The 14,096-nt window shown below is 39.7% G+C and overlaps 1 long non-coding RNA gene across 1 annotated transcript in view; it reads right to left on the reverse strand.

Moving 5' to 3' along the window:
• Nucleotides 1-11,396: 11,396 nt before the first annotated feature.
• LOC104148221 (uncharacterized) overlaps nt 11,397-14,096 on the reverse strand; it is a 40,145-nt gene continuing 37,445 nt past the window's right edge. The window contains exon 11 of the long non-coding RNA XR_011143626.1: nt 11,397-12,697. This is a non-coding gene — a long non-coding RNA (uncharacterized lncRNA). The remainder of the gene's footprint in view (nt 12,698-14,096) is intronic.

Genomic DNA, 14,096 nt, shown 5'->3' on the forward strand with positions numbered 1-14,096 from the left:
GGTCTGTTCAGGGCAGGTACTGGGATGGCACCATTTAGATCCAGTTATTTTCATTTATGGTGACCTACATTTGTGAGGCCTACTTCCAGATATAAACCAGAGGCTTCTGAAGGGCAGTTCTGTAGCGCATCTGACAAAAAGGTAACATCCCACTGGCTCTTTTGATGTTTCTATTTAATAATTTTTGGCACTGCTGAACTAATTAGATTCTTTTTGATGCATTTATACATTATTAATGAGGCTATATAGATCACAGCGTAGCCTTCTTATTACCTCTGCATATGAAAGGCAATATATTATTAATGATGATAGCACCAGTTTTTGTTGTGGTACGATTTTGTTTTAAGTGGTTTCGTACAATTTTTGTTTTAACAAGAATACTGCAGATTCCTCCCTCCACTTCTGATTATATTTTGAATTGAAGTGCATACATGTATAAATAAATATATATCTTCTTTTTTAACGCAGAAGCAAAACAAACTGCTCTAGATCACCTTTTCCTCTTCGGATTTGTATTTGGGGGGGGGGGAGGGGAATTCAGTGTTATAAAATAAAGCATGTGAAATTTAGCAAGGTCCTCATTTTAGTTAACAGGATGATAAAGCATATATACCTTTAGTAAATTTACCAAAATAACTTACTGTAACATTTTAAAATAACAATAATTTTAACACTTCAAAGTATTCAATCATTTCTTTCCAGAGTAGAACTCCCACTGGTGACAAAGGAAACCATGCATGCCTCTGGACTCAGCTCAGAGAGTATCTGTCAAAAATCTGTCATATTCATATAATTAACATAGCAAAGTTCAAAGAAAGACTTTTCATACAAACTAATACAAACAACTGTTTTTATGTACTGTGAATAAATGTTTAACAGGAAAAAAGTCTATATGTACACATACTTTGTGGCATCTACCCAGCTGAAAGTGTGTGGTTCCACTACAAAGCATGAACACGCATATATTTTAAATGCTGTAGTCTCACATTTAGCATTAATGTATATTGTGATAATTGCTTTGGAATGTATTTCTATAGAATACTAGTGCTTATGTAAGAGATTATTTCAGTAAGTATATTCATATTGTGTGTGTACTTTGTGCTTTCTGGAACAGAAAAAATAAATAATGGACTTGTTCTCAGGGTGCAATTTCAGGCCACATAGAGGCCACCAATTCACTGGGCTTCATACCTGGTTGCCCAAATGCTTGCACCATTTATGTAAACAGGTAGCGTCACTATTTCAACATAGTATTAGACAGGCATTAGACACGTTTCTGAACTGGAGCCTTGGTGATTTTTGACAAAATCAAACAATATTTCAGGTCGTTTATATCGCATATGTAGTAGATCTCCTCTAATAGTGTATTTAATAAAAGGGTTAACTCATTTCTAAACATATTATGCAATGCACACTTGTAGCCAAAAATAACACTATCCCCACCAAAAGAAAATTAAGCTTATTTTTTAAATGTAAGAATTTTTAAACAGGGAAGAAGTTCTCACTTTTGCATTGTCTGTGGATTTGATGCTACCTTCTGGTTGTTTCTCCATTGTAACAAAGTTCATTCTTGAGTTAATACAGCAGCTGAATTTCTGAATTTGAGATCGGAGCAATGTGTTTTCTGGTTCTAAAAAATAAATAAGTTAAAAGCTTTGTAAGAGAACCGGTAAACTAGCGGCAAAATGCTATTGAAAAGCAAGTTATTTAAGGCAACTCGCAAATGTAAATCCTTGTTATTTTTCAAAACTAAGAAAAAAAGACTATGGGTCAGATAATTCCCTTCACTTTTTACCACAGGAAATGATCAAAGTAGCAGAAAATCTGCTCTTTTTGGCCAAACTTCTGTCAGAGGCAGAAGGGGTCGAGCCAACACATGGTGTATGCAGCCTTGCAGCAAGAGGGGATGTGGCTGATGGGAAAGGAGGTGGAACCAGAGCAAATCTGTAGGGTAATACATCCTATTAAACCCACAGGAATTTTCCTATTCTAGATAATACAGAAACTGATCCAATAAAGCAAATCTTAAACAACGCAACCTTTCTTTCTGAGCAGTCAGACACTTGTGAACGAAGATGTCGAGCTAGGTGCGTTTGGGATGCTCTGCAGTGAGCGGCTGTATTGTCACGGGGAACCAAGGGCCTCTAAGTAGTACAGAGAAGATCTCAGAGAAGTACAGGCAAAAATGTATGCCTGCCAGAACAATTTGATGGGAAAGGAAGCTTTTTCTATCAAGCACTTTCTAGATTTTACAAGCAGAAGCAGATGGTAGGGACCGGTACATTTTACTCTAATTCTTTGTTCTTGCTGCCTGCGAAAGGCACCAGATGGGCAATGATAAAGATAGCAGTTCTCTTCCTGTAGCCCAAGACAGCAAAAGGGCAGAGTTTCAAGGCTGCTCTATCCTCACAGGACCACTGCAGCATGGTGTTTGGGCCCACTGGTTTCACTCTTGTTGTTCTTTGCCAAGAAACTGATACAAAATCTCCATGGCAACTTGCATTTTTCTCCACTGAAAGTGGTATCAAGACCATTAAAATATGTCATGTAGGACACCAAAACACCACCAGACTTGGGTCATTCACAAACTGAGCAAAAAAGTATACTGTCTAGGTATGAAGTGGAAGGCCAGTTCCTTCGTATCAGAATAACCCAGCACACTGACTACTCTGAGAGGTGCTTGTTTATTTGGAAACTGTGGATTATCAAAATTTCTTATGAAGAGTCATTCAAAAGTATTAACATAAAATTAGCACTGGCATTATGAACCATTTCCATAACGAATATGGACTTCTATGGACATGACTTATCCATGACTCAGTGAAGTCCAATTAAATGTTCATAATAAATATTGCCACAAACTATGATAAAATGCCAAGGCTCTTTTTGTATTGTAAAGTGAGGAATGATATATTAATTTTCATGAACCTAAATCTGTTCCTCGAACTGGTTTTATTGTGCTAGTTTCCTCTGAACCTAACTTTTTTTTTTTTTTTAAACCACACAAATCTGACAAAGTCAAAAGCAGCATTTCAGCATTAATGCAGAGATTCCTGGGGTCTTTTGTCAGTTTGCCAGACTCTTGTTCCTGTTCTAACTTAATTTTTTATAATTTCCTTTTATGTTAATAAAGGCTTCTTGTGGCTGTAAAAGTTGAAGTTGTCTTGCTCTATAGACAGCCTGGTTCTTATGTAGATACTATTTAGATTATTTAGAAATCCTGCTGGTTGCCAGATGGAGCTCTTTTGGGTTTTATGTTAAATACTTGGAAAGCTAAATAGCTTGATTTTTCTCTTCTCCCTCCCTTCCTCCCCCAACAAAAGAAATAAATACTTGAAAAGTGATTACTAACAAGTTGCTTAACTTCAGTTTTTACATCAAATTAGTTTGAGGTGAAGTGAGTGTATGTATGGAATACCCCAAAGAAGTTGGGTTTTGGCAGGGTTTGACTTACCACCAGTGCTTTATACCAGTAGTTTTCCTCCAGGTTTGTGTGGGCAAAAGGAAATTGAACTCAAGTCTAAGAACAGAGAATCCTGAAAAGCAAAGAAGATGGCCCTGAATCCTTCAGTAGCATTTCTTACAGGATCTGCACTTGAGATAGAAACCCCAAGACAGTCTTAGACTGCAGTGGCTGTTAGGATTGCTGGAAATAACTTGCAGGGTGTGGTTCAGTGGTATGCTAGGCTGCTCTGAGCAGCTTGTAGCCCTGCATTAGTTTAACCAGCCTTTGGATGACGGAGAATCTCTGCAGTAGCTCCTGAGTCTCCCACCTCCCTGCTCCGAAAGTTTAGGTAGAGCCAAGGATAAGGAGAGGCATTACTTCAGAGTCTCAGTTGCCAGCACAGAGCCTTGAGGCTGTTGGTAAATCGCACCTTTGGCAGCAGCAGCCCGTACGGATGCTTGGATGGCCTCCTGACTGGGGCAGGTGAGAGGGTGGCTTGAAATTGCTTTTATTCCCCACCCTTTGGGGCACTTTGCTCTTCAGTCTGCTTGGTCAGTCCAGCTCACAGGATCTCCACTAGTACACAGAGCAGCAGGAGCAGAACCAGGCCAGGTCTGGTTGGCCTTTGTCTGGATTTTAGCAAGCGTGTGGCGTCATTTGGGAAAATTCAGGCACACCGATGAGGCTAGGAATGTTTCGCAAAAGAGCAGCGCCTGTTACATAGTGTGGCTGTAGCGTCAACAAACTGAGGGACCTTCTGTTTCATACCCAGTGTATGCAAGGTGTTCCTCCAGCTCACGCAGAAAGTGCTTGGGAAAAACTGGGAGCTGATGTGCTATTAAGCACGATTCTGTTGTCATTAATTACCTCACAGGGTCAAAGCAGTAATTTTGGTTTCCAGGGTGATGTTTTTTAAAGTACAGAGTAAAAAGATGCCATTTTCCAGTCACTTTCTTCAGGACATACTGATTCTGACTGACTCACGTTACATATAGGAAGTGTCTTGAATCTGTAGGCATGCTATTTAAGGAAATTTTGGCTCCTGTTTGTGTTCTGAACATACATACTATGGAAAAAAGCAAGAAAAGTCAGACAGATCGATATGTGCAGCGTGACAAATTACAGGCCCTGTGGCGCTTCTGAATTGTTGTGTAGTTAATGCTTATAGCCCTATTTAAATGCTTCAATTTTAATCTACATTTTAATCCTTTTTAAAAAATTACGATGGAATCGATCTGCTCTGGCAATGTTAGATTCCTGTTTCAAAAACTTTCACCCCTTTTTACGGTCTTAAAGCAGCCATTAGTCTGAAATTTTTCAATCTTTCAGTCGGGCTAAAAAAAAAAAAAAGAGGAACGTGAGCCCTATATTTCAGTTTTAATATTTTCAGAAGTTTTAAAGCTAATTGGCAGGCCTATTTTTGAGTTACAGAACATGGAAAAATAGTGGGTGTATTCTTTTTCATTTTGAAGTGAGCTATTGTTTCTCTGTTCATAATTAAAAACTTGCTTTTTGAAAAACTGAGATTGGTCCTAAGCATTGCAAGAAAATCTGTGAGCAAAACTATCTACCTGAAATTTCCTTAATATTGAGAGTTCTGTTAGATACTCATTCAGAATAATCTTGTCTACTCCTGTGACTGTCATGTTAGAGGAGCTTTTCCCAACAGCCTGTAAATAGAGTTTGTAGCTGCTGAGCAGGCTGAAGAGCAGTTGTTGAAGTGTGTGGTACGAGTTCCAGAGACAGACAAGTACTATCTTTGAAACTTCAAAGATATATGCTGCTGGTTACAGCACTGCAGGTTGTAATGCTCATGAATAATTGCAATGAAATATAGGTCTGAAAAGAGTACAAGCAAGAGAGAGATTCATTGTTTCAGAGCAAGGGTGTTATTTGTAGCTATGAAGGAAAAAAAGAAAAAAGCAAAACTCAAAATCAGATCCAAAAGTGTATGTAGGGGCTTAACTCCTATTGATTTTAATGAGAACTAGATGTCTAGATGTTTCACGGATGTAGACATTTGTGATGAAGCTTGACAGTATGTGGTTTTTAAATTAATTATAGAATACTGTAGTAGAGTTATATTTAAAATATGCAGTTGAAGTATGAACATGTGTCATAATTTTGTTCCTACCATCCTGACCTTTCTGTATGGGTTAAAAGCTCTTGTTATCCTTGCATATGCCCTGGCTGGCAAACAGCCAGAGGCCCAACTCTACCCCATTTGCCTCTTATGGTTGCCAGATGCCAGCATCTTGCATCTTACCTTCACATCAGAATCACAGATTTCACTTCCCTTCCTCCACCGTCTGCTCCTGGTACAACACCCAGATGGGGAACAGAGATCCCTTTGTACTCTGTGCACGTTATCCTCATACAGGCCATACACTTGAAGATAATTCATGCAAATTGAAGTCCAGATCACATTAGAAACATACCTGTTCTCTCTATATGCAAATTCCAACTACCTTCATACCACATACATCCTTTCAAAATACATGTCGGAGAGCTGTCTATAATCCATATTCCTTGGAAGCGCGCTTCACACACAGTTTGTCAAAGAGCTGTAATGCTGTTCAGAAGAAAGGGAAATCTGAGTTAAGGTATTTATGAAGCGTTCTTTAGTTGGGGGTGGTAGAGGGAGCTGGATACCATGAGATGTGGGTTAGTGGCTAACGTAAAGTTGTTGCAACAACTTTGGGTGTTGACTTTCCAACAGAGTAGCATTTAGGCCTTGTGTGGCATTTTTTCTCTCTGTCTCTCTCTGGATAAACTATACTGTTCTGCTAATATTTTTCACATTGGAGATTCTGAAATTTCTGAGTTAATTTGCAACTTTGAGTTCAGTAGGTAGGATCTGGATTTACACTGCACTGTAAAATCTATTTATTGCTAAATCTTCTATAAGTTTTCTATATTGAGCCCAGAAGCTTCTTGTAAAATTCCTTACATTAGTGGCGATCCTTATCTCATGCCCAGTTCCTCTTGCCACAGGATTTTTCGTTTATCAAAATTGCCTTCATTTTCTCTTCAACTGGAAAAACAAACAAAGTTCCCCTTGGTAGTTTTATCTAATTCCCTGCCTGTCTGCCCTTTATGGACAGTTTCAAGGTAATTAGATGAAAATCACTTTCTTTGAAAACTAAGTTTACTCGAAAATTTTAAAGCCACAGTCTGAAACTTAGGAGTTTTTTAGTTTTGTATGTGATTAAAAACACATCTGTTCTTGTGGGTAGAACAGAAGAAAAGGCATGCTAGATTAACGCTTCTCTGTCGTGGTATATAAGATAACAAAAGGCCAAATGTTCTTTGGTTCACTTACGTGATTGTACTGGAGCACACAAAAATGCTTGGTTGCTTTAATATGGCTATTTTGAACACTGAGTGTCCTTTTGATTACAGGCCCAGCACTTTGCAGTCACTTGTATTGAAAAAAAAATCTGTTGAAGGACCCTGATAATGCATTGTAACATTCCTTATTACATTTAGTTTTGTTTAAAACAAGAAAGCTCCAATCAGAATTATGCACCAATTCTTTATAAGATCCCACTCATTTGGCAAAGAAATTGCTTTAATTATGTCTTGTTTTCTGTACTGTGTCACTTCAGAAGAGCGAGCACATGCTGCACTTGTAAGGGGATGAAATAATTCACTCACGTCTTTGAAGCCTTTTTCTGTGTTTTTCCCTTTTCCTTTGAAAAGAACAGTGGGCTGCAGAAAACGCTCCCTGGGAGGATAAGTATGCTTTGCAAATGCAGGATGGTGCTTGGAAGTTTGTTGAGGAAAACAGACTTCTAAAAACTAGCAAATCTATCTGATAAAAACCTGATAAAGTCAAAGTGACTTTTTCAAAGTTTTTTCCCGAAGTATTATTTTAACCATAGTTTTACTTGTTTTTGCAGTTACGTTCATTTAACTTAACTGTTAGACGTTCTCCTCCCCTATGAGACTATCTTATAAGAAGGATTAGTTTTACTTACAGGCAATGCATGCGTATCAGTCGCTGACTGGTGGTGGATCCTTTCTAAGGCTGTGGGCCGTGACCTGTGAGATGTTACTTATCCTTCCTTGTAGAACTGCACTTCGCTGAAGGGATCTGGAGTTCACATGAACGTACTGACGTAGAATCACCGATGTCCGGGGAAAATCACTCCTGTCCAGAGAATAAAGCATAAAGAACGTTTAGAGCAGGTCTATAGGAGAATTATTTAAGATGGATGACTCTCTTTTGATAGCTCTCTCTCCGAAGTAGCCCCCCCTTTTCCTCCTTTTTAAGAATATTAATTTAATATTAAATGAGACTATTTAAAGAATTTCAGATAACACAAAATCTGGTTACCTAAATGATGTATCAAAGCTTTCCTCCATGTTTTGCTTCTGTTCATAGTCAGTCTATCTTAAAATAAAAGCTTAAATGTATTTGTATGCCAAAAATAGCAGGGGATTTTACTGGTAAGAAGAAAGCACAAGTGAAAGCCTCTTTCTTGGTTTCCAGAAGAAGTGGGCTGCAAAACAATCAATATCCCTTTTGCTCATTAGATGCTGTGTAACTAATTTATTCCGCTGCTCATTGCACTCTAAAATACCTTCTAACAGTCAGTTTGCATTGACATCCTACAGTTTCATTTTAGAAAAGCCCTCAGCTTGTTTATGTGCTTCAGTCATATCTACTCTATATGAATTCTTCCTCAGAACTAAATAGTCCTGGCTAATAACTGAGTGCACTGATATTAAGTTTATTTCTCAGAAGAAAATTCAAAGCTTTGCATAGGTCAGATGGATGACAAGTTCAATCTAGTAATTTTAAAGGCTGTTTTAAGGCATTTGTTGAGGCAAGTTTGAAGACTCTTTTAAGTCTGAAGCAAATTGTTTTCAACTGTTTAATTTTATCACCGTTTTAAGAGAGTACAGAATTATCTCTTCCAGACCAAATATCTGGGAATTAATGCCTATTAGAATGTACTTTGCAAAAACGATGCTAGTGCGAGCTAGTTTGCAGGGTGAGTCCTATGTGCAGATATTAAACTGGGATGTACACGGTTAGTATTTGTGAGGTGGTCTTGTTGTAATGCTAGTTAAGAGCTGCATTCCCTGAGATTGGGGGTATCTGGAATTTTTTGAAAAAAATCTAGATTTTCTTTGTTCTTAAGTGGCCTCTTTTCAGTGTTCTTGCGGGTAAAAACCCAACAACTCTCAAAAGCTTTTTGTAGTGATTTCACTTCTCTTTATATCTATTTCTCCTCAGGTGCCTCCATTACTTATTTTTTGGAATTTTCTAAATACACAGCAAGTGCCCTGTGTGAATATGACCCATTGACATCGGTAGCAAAACCTCCACTGTTTTGAGTGGGGATGGATTTTATATCATAATTCTATTCACTGGATAAATTCTGTGTCTCTGGCCTCCTATCCATACTGTCATGTTAGTGGATGAACTTTGAAAACAATGAACTTTGCCTGGGTCCCAGTAAGTGGTATGCCCATAGCTGTCCTCTCAGACAAATAAGGATGTACACGGTGTGATAGATGCAGGTATAAGTGTGTGTATATGTACATGTACAAACATACACACACACACACACACACACACAACTGCTTCCCAGGACTGTGGCTTGACCTACCTTCCCCACACACTTCTCTGCAAAATGGCATGCTTCTTGCCTTCAAGGGAAAATCAGTACCGTTCAGAAGACCAAGTCTCCTGGAAAAACATGTAACCACCGCACAGAGGCATGGGGTAGGCAGCAAATCTGCCAAATTACACAGTAAAAAAATACTAAGTTATTAAAATGTTAGAAATCTGGGTCAGAATTAGTAGCTAGCTGTGAGCTTCTGCTTATAGGCAGGGACCTACATGGAAATATATCCAGTAATAAGGTGAATATTTTTCCTTGTCATGTCTTGCCAGTGATTTTGAGTCTCTGCATGTTAAGACTAGAGAAGAATGTGGAAACGTGTTTGACCAAAAAGTATAGATCGGTTCTTAAGAAACAAAAAGGCCCTTCCAGAGCTAGCCTGGATTAAGCTGATACATAGGGAGATGCAGCTCACAGATAATTAAGGGACTTGTAGAGCACAGTGAGTCACAATACCTGTTAAGGACACTTGAACCAAATCACTCTTCCAGCGAACCTTTCTTCTTTAGCAGAAAGGAAGCTTTATTATTTACCCCAAGGCTGTTATATATCTTCACCTTTTCATATGTAAAGGCGGGGGCTTGTCTAAAAACAGAGATAAAGAATAACACATCTCTTTGCCATGAAGTACACAGCTCCAGTCATCACTCGCTTTCTTGTTGCTGCCTTGGTCCTGAGCACAGTGCTGTGCAATACTGTCTAGCGATGCTTTACTTATCTCTTGCTTTTTGCATTGTCACTCAGCTATTCCTTGGTGTACATCATCAGACTAGGAGCCATTCCTCACCTCTCTTTGTTTCTGTTTCTCCTCTCATGCTTCCAAAAAATCTCTTGTACTGACTTACAAAAACAGCTGGAACTGCAGCATCACTCCATTTTAAGCTCTGAATTGTGTTAGCCATTACATTGGTTCCACATGCTGCTTGGGTGGAGACATCAGTTAAAATTCCCAACACAGCCCGTCAGGCCAGGAATTGCAGCCCTGTGTAAGTGGTGGTGACTTTCTAATTCTTGATTACATTACGCTAGAAAAGAGGATTGTTCCCAGAGCAATTTACCACGAGGGGAAAATGGAAATAGAGTTCAAGGATGACCTTCCACCCCAGTGATCTATTTGGCTGGCGTCTGTTATTGCTCAGCTTCTCCGTCATGGGTTTTGCAGTAGTCCAGTGCTTTGTCATCGCTACTAAGTGGAAAACTCCTGAGCTCACCAAGCAGTTTATGTGAGGGGTTTGGGCAATGAGAGATGGATTTATGATTGCAACTGCAGAACAAGGTATTTGTGAAGGTTACCTGAAAGAAACATGGATCCTATTTGAGCAGACCTTAAACCTGCTGACCAAAGCTTCCTTCTATCTAAAGCGCTATTCCTGAGCCCAGGACCCTGAGATGTACGGAAGAAAGAAGGGGAAAAGAAAGCAATTCTTTTGCAGCACTCCAGCATGGGAGCAGGAAAGGATCATTGTTGAAATTGTCTCCAAAGAGGCAGTGCTGCAATCCTGTTTCATTTTCGTACGCAGAACTTGAAAAGATTTTTCCTAGAAATGTGTAATGGGACTGTCAGAAAACAGACCACTCCCCTTCCCAGTAGTTTCCTGCTGAAGTCATTTAAGGCCTCTCACAGCTTTCATCTGTGTAGGCACTGAGAACTTGTGGGCCAATTTTTTTTTTTTTTTTAAGGGAATACAAGCAAAAATGAAGAGCTTTAAAAAAATCATTAGGAAAGAAAGTTGGACGTTTCTCTGCATGTGAAACTGGCTCTCCACTTAATCAGTTTCTCATTTCCCTTCTGTTTCCGTCAATCCCAGTGCAGTGGATCTAGGTGTTTTTCTTGTTTTAGGTATTGCTAAAAGCATGCATGTGAGCTGCCCAAAGGGGTGGAGAGAGAAGTTGTTCCTTACTTCACTTCTGGGACTGTCTGTTCAGGGCTTTACACAGGAGGTGACTTGGAAAGGCTCGTGAATTCCATTTACTGTGCACTCAGACCTGATGATCGCAGAAGACTGAACATATAAAATCTACTCTGCAGGCAACAGCCCTAGCGCAGTAGCTATTTTAAAAAAAATCTCTCCTTTTGTGGAGCTGGCAAACAGCCTACCTTCACAGGGATGGGAATTTTTGTTGGTGTATATATGCCATGTTTAACAAAAACGATCAAGGCAATGTACTTTTAAAAGAAGCCATTACTGTCCTGAATAAATGGATGCTACTCAGCATGCATTTTATGGCTGGACTGAATTCAAACCTCCCATTCTGAAACGGATAGCTTTTTTGGATTGCATTCACTTGTCTGTCAGACAATCTGTAGCGTGGATTTGTTCCTTGGATGAATGATACACGTTTCATCCATTTTCTTTCAAGTTGAACTCTGCCTGGCAAAGGAATGATAAATGTTTTTTCTTTCTCCTTCTGTCTAGAAGACCATGTTGTATTGTGAAAGATGAACTTCATTCCCAAGACAGAGGAACTGTGTTCAGAGGTGTATTTACTGATACGTGTTTATAATGCTGCAGCACTGTCTGGTATGGCAGTGCCGTAGGCACTGTATAAGACGGACGTATATTCTGGTAGTACTGAGCCTTAGTCACAGTCCATGCATCAGCCCTTTTGTAAAGCTTTAATTGGAAGTTGTATATCCTTAAAGCCTGGAGCAGTATCCTCTATAGGGAGTGGATTTTTCTATTTTCTCTTACCATTACTCTTCAGGGGTAGTGATGTGTATAGACAAGTATCTCAGCCTTGGAGCTTGATGAATTTCATGAAGATAGCTGAGCATTATGAATTACATAGGCATTTCAAAAAAGCAAATGCTGATATTTAAGTAGGCCTCCAGCATGCTATGAATATAATCCACTGTATTTATATGACATTTAAACCATGTATTTGCATTTGCTATGAAACTGTGCACATTACCTGATGTATAATTTTCTGGGCGCTCCCCTAAGCCAGTAGATTGGGAAGCTGGGTGAGATCTGCATGGCCTAAAGAACAACTTCATAACTATGCTCAGAGTTAAATTCCCCATCAGGTCCCAGGAGCAAATTTGGGACTGGCATACGTGGAGAAAACGCCAAGCCTCTGATCCTTATCCTGCAGTGCTAGCAGGCTCCGAGCATGCCTTACCTGGCCCAGGCACCTCCCTATGTCCCATCTGCCCTGTGATGAAGCCATATGTTTGAGGCGAGACAGATAAGATGTCCTGTGGCTTTTTGGATAAGGGCCTGACATCTCATGTTGTGAGGGCAGATGACACTTGTAGACAGTCTGGATTCCAGTTGTCTGTGAGGGCAACCTGGACCAGAGAAGTTGGATTTTGTCACAAAACCTGTTTCTAGAAGTGGCCATCTCAGGTATACTTTAACCAAATCTCCGGGGCCATAGTTACATCTCTGTTTATGCTGAAAACTTACCCAGCCTTTTTTAAGGCTTGGAATCCAGAGGTGAAAAGCCTTGTCTACCTGCTAAGGTATTTTTGTTTGTCCTTCTTGTTATTGGTGTGCTTTATGTTGCTCAACCACAGTGTTGACAAAAGTTCTTGTCATACTGAAAACAAAGTTGAACTGAATCCAGAGTGTGGAGCTGGTGCAGCTGTGTGACGAGGAGGAGCTGGTACAAGCTTTCAAAGACATGGAACTATTAAGCATGCATTCAAGTAAATGACATCTGAAAAGCTTTTATTTCTGGTGGTAACCGATGATTTTCACCAGTGCAGCTTTGATTCTTATTATAACCTCTTATATCAAGGCTCTAGCTGACTCTACTTTAGTGAGTTAGCAGTGCTAATCAGAGATGCCTGGTCTATTTTACTGAGATATGGCCATACACCAATACACATTAATAATAGGAAGCCTGTCATTCAGAAGCTGTTCTGCCAGGATCTCTGTCTACTGTTTGGCCCTTTATGTAAAGGATGGCACCAATGGTGACCTAATCCTGGCGCAGCAACATTTTTATACAGAATCCCTTTCTGTGTGCGTCAGCTGCTCTAAGAATCAGCAGCATGCAGCTGGCCGAGTATCTGATGCATGCAATGTACAGCGGTGGCAAAAACATATGCAAGTAGCATAAGCTCGCGACAATAAGCTTCTAACAATAAAAATTAGAGTTGCTGGCAGAAGGTGATAAGAGTGTCAGTGGCTGTTTAGGTTAGGGAAGGATTGGGTGTGTTCAGCGAGGGGGATAGTGTTTGTTTAGGTTTTCCCTCCTGGGAGTAGTTTAGTATTTCAGACACGTTTGGGAACTTTTTTTTTTTTTTTTTCTTCTTCCAAAGATCAGCGCTAAGGTCAGATCTGGACAGTGGGTAGGGATTTAAGAGAATAACAATGCTTCAGAAAAAGTGCTTGCATATTCTATGATGCTGGCTTTGTTTCTGGGTGCCTGTATAGACTCAGTATTTACTCGCTGACTTTTCTTTTAGCTTAAATTACACAAGAAGATGCCTGTTTCAGCCTGTTGGGGCTGACAAAATACTAAAGATAGACTGAACCATAGAGTAAAATGCAGCTGAAACCAGTCCTGCATGGGGAGTCTCTCTGTGCACTATATCTGCGGGAACAGCTGGGACTCGCTACTGACAGCACTCCTAAAACATGTTTTTTTCCATCTGACTGACTGTATGCTTAGTGTACATGCCCTGTCCAGCAAAACAGAGAGCTGAGACTTGTCTCTTTTTAGTTCACTGGCTTTGGGGAGGTTATTTAGAGAGGCACTGTGTGAGCTACTTTGTCACAAGCTAGTTCAAAAGGTATGTGCTGTATGTAAAACTACTCCAAGAAGATGAGGAGCAGCCACAAAGGGACATAGTTGTACAAATCACTGTTCGGAGATCATGAAACATAAAAACACAGAGCTCTGAAAGAAAAGGCCAGGACCCTGAAAATAATTGGCCAAAGTAATGGAAATTGTTAAAAGAATGAATGGGAGCAGCCACAACTATTGCCAAAATCATTATGGCCATCAAGCTGAAAAATGAGCCTGGCAGCAACAGTACCTCCAGATGGCTAAACAACAGGACT

The sequence above is a fragment of the Struthio camelus genome, chromosome 12 (genome assembly GCF_040807025.1).
Source record: "Struthio camelus isolate bStrCam1 chromosome 12, bStrCam1.hap1, whole genome shotgun sequence".
In the NCBI taxonomy this organism is placed as follows: Eukaryota; Metazoa; Chordata; class Aves; order Struthioniformes; family Struthionidae; genus Struthio; species Struthio camelus.